A 10119-nucleotide genomic window follows, 5' to 3' on the forward strand; every position below is an offset into this window, starting at 1 on the left:
AAATCCTACGAATGCCTAAGTTGTTGATTCTCTGTGTTGAGCAAGGATTATGATTATTATCGTGGGAATTACTTATGATTGAGCATTGGTGCTAATTGAGGTAGTTAGATGTTGGAACAAGTTTAGTTATAGCTGATTTCCCTTGCCGGGACGTAGTTATTTATACTGTCGATTCTCTTGTCAGGATAGTGTTGTTTCTTTATTGATCCCTTGCCGGGACTCTTGTTATGATTGGTGTTGAACTGTATATGTGGATCGGGTTGCACGCCGCAACAATATTATATTTGGATCGGGTTGCACGCCGCAACAATACTATATTTGGATCGGATTGCACGCCACAACAATAATATAATTGGATCGGGTTGCATGCCGCAACAGTGATAAATGATATGGATCAGGTTGCATGCCGCAACAAAATTATTATATTTTGGGATCGGGTTGCACGCCGCAACAATTGATAATGCGAAGTGTTTATAGATTGGTTACGAGTTCCTTATTGTTTTGCTGTAATTTCTAAATTGTTCTTATGCTTTTCTCTTAATTTACTATTGGTACTGATATTCCCCCAAAGCATATACCCCCTCCCATCTTTACTTGTTCATTCCTATTTTATTTTCCACTGCATATTATATAAATGCACAGGTTATTTGGTAGTCTGGTCCTAGCCTCGTCACTACTTCGCGGGGGTTAGGCCAGTCACTTACCAACACATGGAGTTGGTTGTGCTTATACTATACTCTGCACTATGTGTAGATCCCGGAGCGGTAGCTTTTGGACCGTAGCATTGGGTGGTTGTCTTCAGTCCAGCTAGAGATCCCGAGGTAGTCCTGCAGGTGTCCGCAGGCCTGGCGTTCTCTTCTACCTTTATATGTATTCTGTTTTTATTTGCTTCTGAGACAGATTGTACTTTCTTTTCAGACATTTGTATGTAGTATTCCTAGACAGTTCGTGATATTGTGACACCGGATTCCGGGTAGAGATGTATGTTGTCATTGTTGTACTATTTATGATTAATTTATCAGATTAAGTCTTCCGCTTGTATCTAATTATCGTTAATATTTCACTGTTATTCACATGTTAGTTTAAATAGTTAAAAAGGTTAAATAAAAGAGTTAGGGATTCTATATTACGTGGCTTCCCTAGCTTTCCCGAGTATGCGCCATTATGACTCTCGAGGGTGGAAAATCCGGGTCGTGACAAGTTGGTATTAGAGCTCTAGGTTACATAGGTCTCACAATTTACGGACAAGCTTAGTAGAGTCTGAGGGATCGATGCGGAGACGTCTGTATTTATCCCTAGAGGCTACAGAGTTAGGAAAAACTTCACATTTATTCTTTCATATCGTGCGGTTTAGTTTCTCAATGCTAATTGAATTTATACTTTGTCCTTTCACAGATGGCGAGAATATGCGCTTCCTCATCCACTGATCAGCAGCTCGAGCCCCCAGTAGCAGCTCCCACGAGGGGTAGAAGGCAAGGCCGTGCTAGAGGCCGAGGTAGGGGCAGCGCTCAACCCAAAGCTGCAGCACCAGCGGCGGAGTCTTAGGTTGACTTTGATCATAAGGTTTCGGCCCAGACAGTTTCGGTGGGCCCAACTCAAGTCTTAGAGGGGTTCCCGATGTTATGCTCTTTTAGACAGGCCTGAGGCTGAGGCTTCCGATGTAGTTATCACAGGTATTGTTCTGGTTTGTAGCAGAGATGCTTCAATTTTATTTGATCCAGGGTCTACCTACTCCTATGTGTCGTCTTATTTTGCACCGTATCTGATCATGCCTAGTAGTTCTTTGAATGCTCCTGTATATGTATCTACACCGGTAGGTGATTCTATTGTGGTAGATCGAGTCCATCATTCTTGTATAGTTGTGATTGGGGGTCTTAAGACCCGTGTAGATTTGTTACTTCTGTACATGGTTGATTTTAATGTCATACTGGGGATGGATTGGTTATCACCTTACCATGCTATCTTGGACAGTCATGTCAAGACTGTGACCTTAGCCTTGCCGGGTTTACCTCGTTTGGAGTGGAGAGGACTCCTGGTCATTCTACTCGTAGTGTCATCTCTTATGTTAAGGCTCGGCGTATGGTCGAGAAGGGGTATTTGGCCTATTTGGCATATGTTCATGATTCTAGTGTCGAGGTTTCTCCTATTGATTCTGTGCCGGTTGTTCGTGAGTTCCCTGAGGTATTTCCATCAGACCTGTCGGGTATGCCACCCGACAAAGATATTGACTTTTGCATTAATTTAGCTCCAGGCACTCAGCCCATTTCTATCTCGCCGTATTGTATGGCCCCGCCTGAGTTAAAAGAGTTGAAGGAGCAGTTGCAAGACTTGCTTGAAAAAGGTTTCATTAGACCTAGTATTTCGCCTTGGGGTGCGTCGGTGTTGTTTGTTAAGAAGAAGGATGGATCGATGAGAATGTGTATTGATTACCAGCAGTTGAATAAGGTTACAATCAAGAATAAGTATCCATTGCCAAGGATTGATGATTTGTTTGATCAGCTTCAGGGTGCCAAGGTATTCTCGAAGATTGACTTGAGATCTAGCTACTATCAGTTGAGGATTAGTGCATCCGATGTCCCTAAGACAGCTTTTCGCACTCGGCATGGGCATTATGTGTTCTTGGTGATGTCATTCGGGTTGACAAATGCCCCAGCAGCTTTTATGGATTTGATGAACCGAGTGTTCAGGCCTTACTTGGATTCGTTCGTGATAGTTTTTATTGATGATATTTTGATCTAGTACCGTAGCCAGGAGGAGCACGAGCAACATCTTAGAGTGGTTCTTCAGACTATGAGGGATAGTCAGTTGTATGCCAAGTTTTCGAAGTGTGAGTTCTGGTTGAGTTCAGTTGCATTCTTGGGTCATGTTGTATCGGCATAGGGTATTCAGGTTGATCCGAAGAAGATTGAGGCAGTCAAGAACTGGCCTAGACTAGCATCCGCTACAGAGATCCGGAGTTTCTTGGGATTGGCAGGCTATATCGTTGGTTTGTGGAGGGGTTTTCGTCCATTGCAGCCCCGATGACCAGCTTGACCCAGAAGGGTGCCCAGTTCAGGTGGTCGGACGAGTGCGATGCGAGCTTTCAGAAGCTCAAGACAGCTTTGACTATGGCTCCGGTGTTGGTTTTGCCCACAGGTTCATGGCCATATACAGTTTACTATGATGCATCTCGTATTGAGCTTAGTGCGGTGTTGATGCAGGATGGCAAGGTCATTGCCTATGCTTCGCGGCATTCATGAGAAGAACTATCTGGTCCATGATTTGGAGTTATCAGGAATTGTTCACGCGTTGAAGATTTGGAGGCATTATCTATATGGCGTGGCATGTGAGGTGTTCACGGATCACAAGAGTCTACAGTACTTGTTCAAGCAGAAGGAGATAAATTTGAGGCAGAGAAGGTGGTTGGAGCTGTTGAAAGACTATGATATCACCATCTTATATCATCCGGGAAAGGCCAATTTAGTGGCCGATGCTTTGAGTATAAAGTCAGCCAATATGGGCAGTCTTGCTTATATTCCGGTCGGTGAGAGGCCGCTTGCTTTGGATGTTTAGGCTTTGGCCAATCAGTTTGTGAGGTTGGATGTTTCTGAGCCCAGCCATGTGTTAGCTTGCACAGTCGCTCGTTCTTCTTTATTGGAGCGTATCCGAGTTCGGCAGTATGATGATCCCTATTTATGTGTCCTTAGAGACACGGTGCAACACGGAGGTGCCAAGCAGGTTACCTTAGGAGATGATGGAGTTTTGAGATTGTAGGGTCGAGTTTGTGTGCCTAATGTTGACGGACTCCGATAGTTGATTTTAGAGAAGGCCCCTAGCTCCCAGTACTCTATTCATCTAGGCGCCGAGAATATGTATCAGTATTTGCGGCAACATTATTGGTGGAGAAGAATGAAGAAGGACATCGTTGCATATGTGGCTCGGTGTTTGAATTGTCGGCAGGTTAAGTACGAGCATCAGATACCTGGTGGGTTGTTCCATAAGATTGAGATTCACGAGTGGAAGTGGGAGCGGATCACTATGGACTTCATTTTTGGACTCCCACGGACTCAGGGAAAGTGACGCAATGTGGGTTATTATTGATAGGTTGACCAAGTCAACACATTTTATTCCTGTGGCAGTCTCATATTCTTCCGAGAGGTTAGCTGAGATCTATACCCGGGAAATTGTTCGTCTTCATGGTGTACCCGAGTCTATCATTTCGGATTGAGGTACGCAGTTTACCTCCCATTTCTGGAGAGCAGTTCAGCGAGAGTTGGGCACACGGGTCGAGTTGAGCACAACATTTCATCCTCAGACGGACGGGCAGTCCGAGCGTACTATTCAGATTGTGGAGGATATGCTCCGAGCTTGTGTGATTGACTTTTGAGGCTCGTGGGATCAATTCTTGCCTTTAGCGGAGTTTGCGTACAAAAACAGCTACCAGTCGAGTATCCAGATAGCTCCTTATGAGGCTTTGTATGGTAGGCGGTATCGGTCGCCAGTTGGATGGTTTGAGCCGAGGGAGGCTCGGTTGTTGGGTACGGATCTGGTCCAGGATGCCTTGGACAAGGTCAGGATTATCCAGGATTATCCAATATGGGCAGTCTTGCTTATATTTCGGTCGGTGAGAGGCCGCTTGCTTTGGATGTTTAGGCTTTGGCCAATCAGTTTGTGAGGTTGGATGTTTCTGAGCCCAGCCGTGTGTTAGCTTGCACAGTCGCTCGTTCTTCTTTATTGGAGCGTATCCGAGTTCGGCAGTATGATGATCCCTATTTATGTGTCCTTAGAGACACGGTGCAACACGGAGGTGCCAAGCAGGTTACCTTAGGAGATGATGGAGTTTTGAGATTGTAGGGTCGAGTTTGTGTGCCTAATGTTGACGGACTCCGATAGTTGATTTTAGAGAAGGCCCCTAGCTCCCAGTACTCTATTCATCTAGGCGCCGAGAATATGTATCAGTATTTGCGGCAACATTATTGGTGGAGAAGAATGAAGAAGGACATCGTTGCATATGTGGCTCGGTGTTTGAATTGTCGGCAGGTTAAGTACGAGCATCGGATACCTGGTGGGTTGTTCCAGAAGATTGAGATTCACGAGTGGAAGTGGGAGCGGATCACTATGGACTTCATTTTTGGACTCCCACGGACTCAGGGAAAGTGACGCAATGTGGGTTATTATTGATAGGTTGACCAAGTCAACACATTTTATTCCTGTGGCAGTCTCATATTCTTCCGAGAGGTTAGCTGAGATCTATACCCGGGAAATTGTTCGTCTTCATGGTGTACCCGAGTCTATCATTTCGGATTGAGGTACGCAGTTTACCTCCCATTTCTGGAGAGCAGTTCAGCGAGAGTTGGGCACACGGGTCGAGTTGAGCACAACATTTCATCCTCAGACGGACGGGCAGTCCGAGCGTACTATTCAGATTGTGGAGGATATGCTCCGAGCTTGTGTGATTGACTTTTGAGGCTCGTGGGATCAATTCTTGCCTTTAGCGGAGTTTGCGTACAAAAACAGCTACCAGTCGAGTATCCAGATAGCTCCTTATGAGGCTTTGTATGGTAGGCGGTATCGGTCGCCAGTTGGATGGTTTGAGCCGAGGGAGGCTCGGTTGTTGGGTACGGATCTGGTCCAGGATGCCTTGGACAAGGTCAGGATTATCCAGGATAGGCTTCGTACAGCTCAGTCCAGGCAAAAGAGATATGCCGACCGCAAGGTTCGAGAGTTGGCTTTCATGGTCGGTGAGCGGGTATTGCTTTGAGTGTCACCTATGAAGGGTGTAATGAGATTTAGGAAGAGGGGAAAGCTTAGCCCTAGGTTCATTGGCCCGTTTGAGATTCTTGATCGAGTGGGGGAGGTGGCATACAGACTTGCGTTGCCGCCGAGCTTATCAACCGTGCATCCAGTATTTCATGTGTCCATGCTCCGAAAGTATCACGGCGATCCATCCCACGTGTTAGACTTCAGCACTATCCAATTGGACAAGGACTTGTCATATGAGGAGGAGTCGGTAGCTATTCTAGACTGGCAGGTTCGTCAGTTGAGATCGAAGAGTTTTCCTTTTGTTCGTGTTCAGTGGAGAGGTTAGCCTACTGAGGCATCGACCTAGGAGTCCGAGTCCGATATGCGGAGTCGTTATCCCCATATTTTTCCCGACTTAGGTACTTCCTTCTTATGTCCGTTCGAGGAGGAACGGTTGTTTTAGAGGTGGATGATGTGATGACCCAAAAGGTCATCACTTGTTTTAAAAATAAATTCAGTGTTTTGAGGCCTAAAAATCTCCCTTTTACCTCACCTTGATTTGCGTAAGTGGTCCGGACCTATATCCGGAAAGCCTTCTATGTGAAAATATGAGAAATAGAAATTTCTAGAGTTAAAATTTGGTTATGGTTGACTTTGGTCAACATTTTTAGCAAACGGACCCGGATCCATGTTCCGATGATCCCGAGAGGTCCGCAGTAAAATATGGGACTTGGGCGTATGCCCGGAAATGAATTCCGAGGTCCCAAGCATTAGAAATCAATTTTTGAAAGAAATTGTTTTACTGAATTATCTAAGAAATGAAGAAAAGAATTAATGTTTGAAACCAATGGTATCGGGCCCGTATTTTGGTTCCGGAGCCCGGTACAAACTTGTTATAATATTTAAAAGATAACTATGAAATTTGGTAATAAAAATGGAGTCTATTTGACGTGAGTAGGACTTCCGGTTGAAGAGTTATGAACTTTAAGTGTTCTTGAGGAAAAAGGATGAGTTTTGAGGTTTAATCCATGGTTTTACATGTTATTTTGATGATGTGATTGCACGAGTATATCCATATAATGTTTTTGAGTTAGTATACACATTTGGTTTGGAGTCCCGAGGGCTCGGGCGAGTTTCGGGTAGGTTCCAGGATGTCTTAGGCTTAAAATATGGATGTTGCAGGTTCAGAGAAGTGCAAATCTCTGAACCCACCAGTGCGGTCTGCATTGGTTTTGTGTTGTCCGTAGTGAGGGCTTTGCGGCCGCACTCGATTTTGTGCGGTCCGCACAGGTTCACTAGTTCGACTTCGGAAGCCTATATCTTTTGATTTACAAGGAAATTTGAGATGATTCAAAAACATAAGTTGTAGCCCTTCGCGTCTAGTGTCCAGAAAGGTAAAGAAATCACAATTTGGATAATTTTAGAGAAAGTTATGGCAAAAATACTAAAGCATGTCACTTCAGTCAACCTTGTGAGCTCCACGGCCGCACTCCATTTTGTATGGTCCGCATATGGGGTCTGAGGGGGGTATATTTAAACGGAATTTTCAGTTATTTTTCAAAACCCCAAAAACATAAGAGGCGATTTTTCAAACAACCTTTCTTCTCCAAAATATTAGTAAGTGATTTCTAACTCATTTTCTTTACTCCTTAACTTCTTTTTACAAGATTTCATCCTAGAATCTATGGTTTTCATGGTGGAATTGGGAATTTTGGGAAAAACCTAAGAATATTGAAATTTGGGAGATTTAGACCTCAAATTGAGGTCGGATTCCAAAACCAATGGAATATCTGGGCTCGGGGGTGAATGGATAATTGGGTTTTGGTCCGAATTTCGGGTTTGGACCAAGCGGGCCCGGGGTCGAATTTTGACTTTTTGAGAAAAACTTTAGAAAACTTATTTCCAAGCATTAGAATTGATTCATTTAGTATTTATTAATATAATTAAGTAACTTGTGGCTAGATACGAGCGAGTTGGTGGTGGAATCAAGAGGTAAAGCGATTGTTGAGGCTTGAATTGTGTTTGTGGCATCGAGGTAAGTGTTTGGTCTAACCTTAGCTTGAGGGATTAGGAGTTGTGTCCTATTTGCTACATGTTAGTTTTTTAGTACGACGTATAGGCATGGTGATGAATATTTATACGTTGGTGTCAAGCATGACTGCGAGTCTTAAATTGAAACTGTTGTGTTCTTGATAAATCCTACGAATGCCTAAGTTGTTGATTCTCTGTGTTGAGCAAGGATTATGATTATTCTCGTGAGAATTACTTATGATTGAGCATTGGTGCTAATTGAGGTATTTAGATGTTGGAACAAGTTTGATTATAGTTGATTTCCCTTGCCGGGACGTAGTTACTTATACTGTCGTTTCTCTTACCGGGATAGTATTATTTTTTTATTGATCCCTTACGGGGACTCTTGTTGTGATTGGTGTTGAACTGTATAAGTGGATCGGGTTACATGCCGCAACAATATTATATTTGGATCGGGTTGCACGCCGCAACAATACTGTATTTGGATCGAGTTGCACGCCGCAATAGTGATAAATGATATGGATCGGGTTGCACGTCGCAACAAAGTTAGTATGTTTTGGGATGGGGTTGCGCGCCACAGCAATTGATAATACGAAATGTTTATAGATTGGTTACGAGTTTCTTATTGTTTTGCTGTAATTTCTTAATTGTTCTTATGCTTTTTTCTTAATTTACTGTTGGTACTGATATTCCCCCACGACACGTACCCCCTCCCATCTTTACTTGTTTATTCATGTCTTATTTTTCGCTGCATATTATATAACTGCACAGGTTATTTGGTAGTCTGGTCCTAGCCTCGTCACTACTTTGCTGGGGTTAGGCCAAGCACTTACCAGCACATGGGGTCGGTTGTGCTGATACTACACTCTAGACTATGTGTAGATCCCAGAGCGGTAGCTTTTGGAACACTGCAGGTGTCCGCAGGCCCGACGTTCTCTTCTACCTTTATATGTATTCTGTTTTCATTTGCTTCCGAGATAGATTGTACTTTCTTTTCAGACATTTGTATGTAGTGTTCGTAGACAGCCCGTGATATTATGACACCGGATTCCAGGTAGAGATGTATGTTGTCGTTGTCGTACTGTTTATGGTTAATTTATCAGATTAAGTCTTCCGCTTGTATCTAATTATTATTAATATTTCACTGTTATTCACATGTTAGTTTAAATAGTTAAAAAGGCTAAATAAAAGAGTTAGGGATTATGTATTACGCGACTTGCCTAGCTTTCTCGAGTAGGCGCCATCACGACTTCCGAGGGTGGAAAATCCGGGTCGTGACATTTGTTGAGTTATATTAGGAGTCTATTGCGTTAATTGATTCACTTACCGTTTTTAAATAGCTGAAGACCTTTTTCCGCAAATTCTGTTACTGTATTCACGAATACAACTCGCGAATACAGTCGAATACATTATTTGCTTAGCTGGACTCCTCTATTTTCCGCGAAGTTTTGCTACTGTATTCATGAATACAGTAGCAAAAATACATCGAATACACTCTATAACAACTGAAAATATAGCTATAAGAAGTAATTTAGTAAATGGTAGCTATAGCAAGCTAATAATCACTAAAACATAGTGGTTTCTAAAAGTTTATCATAAAAAACATGCATGTAACCCTTTTTTTTTGTGGCAATACACGTGAATTCAATTCTAAATTGATATCTACAACTTAGTCTCCATTAAAAAACATGTAACTCATTTCTTTTGTTGATAATACACGTGAATTCAATTCTAAATTGAATTCTACAACTTAGTTAACATTTATATTCATATACACAAATATTAATTATAATTACCAAGTGTGTGTGTGTGTATATATATATATATATATATATATATATATATATATATATATATACTAGTTTCTCGACACGTGCGTTGCACGTATATGCCGAGCTATGTAGTATATAATTTTCCAGATACTATAAATATTATTAAAATAATGATTTGAGTAAATGATTAAATATTTTAAAAAAACGTACAATTTTCTTGTGAAAAATCACTATAGATCGCCGTGTCGTTCTTGATTACATAAAGTCACGACCCGGATTTTCCACCCTCGGGAGTCGTGATGGCGCCTACTAATAAGAGCTAGGCAAGCCAACCCTTAACTACCTTTTTCATTAACAAATTACTTCTTTTAATAATTATCAGTGATAGCATGAAAACAACGGAATTAAATAAATAAGCGAAAGTCCAAAATTAAATAAGCTGAATAATAATGCGAAAGTCAACATATGCCCAAGAACTGGTATCACATCACTCACGAACTACTAAGAGTAATAACTACAACCGTTTGAAAGAAATATAACATTGTTTGTCTTGAATATATGAGATAACAGAATAAAAAATAAGATATAGGAGACG

This window comes from Nicotiana tabacum, chromosome 6 (genome assembly GCF_000715075.1).
Source record: "Nicotiana tabacum cultivar K326 chromosome 6, ASM71507v2, whole genome shotgun sequence".
Classification (NCBI taxonomy): Eukaryota; Viridiplantae; Streptophyta; class Magnoliopsida; order Solanales; family Solanaceae; genus Nicotiana; species Nicotiana tabacum.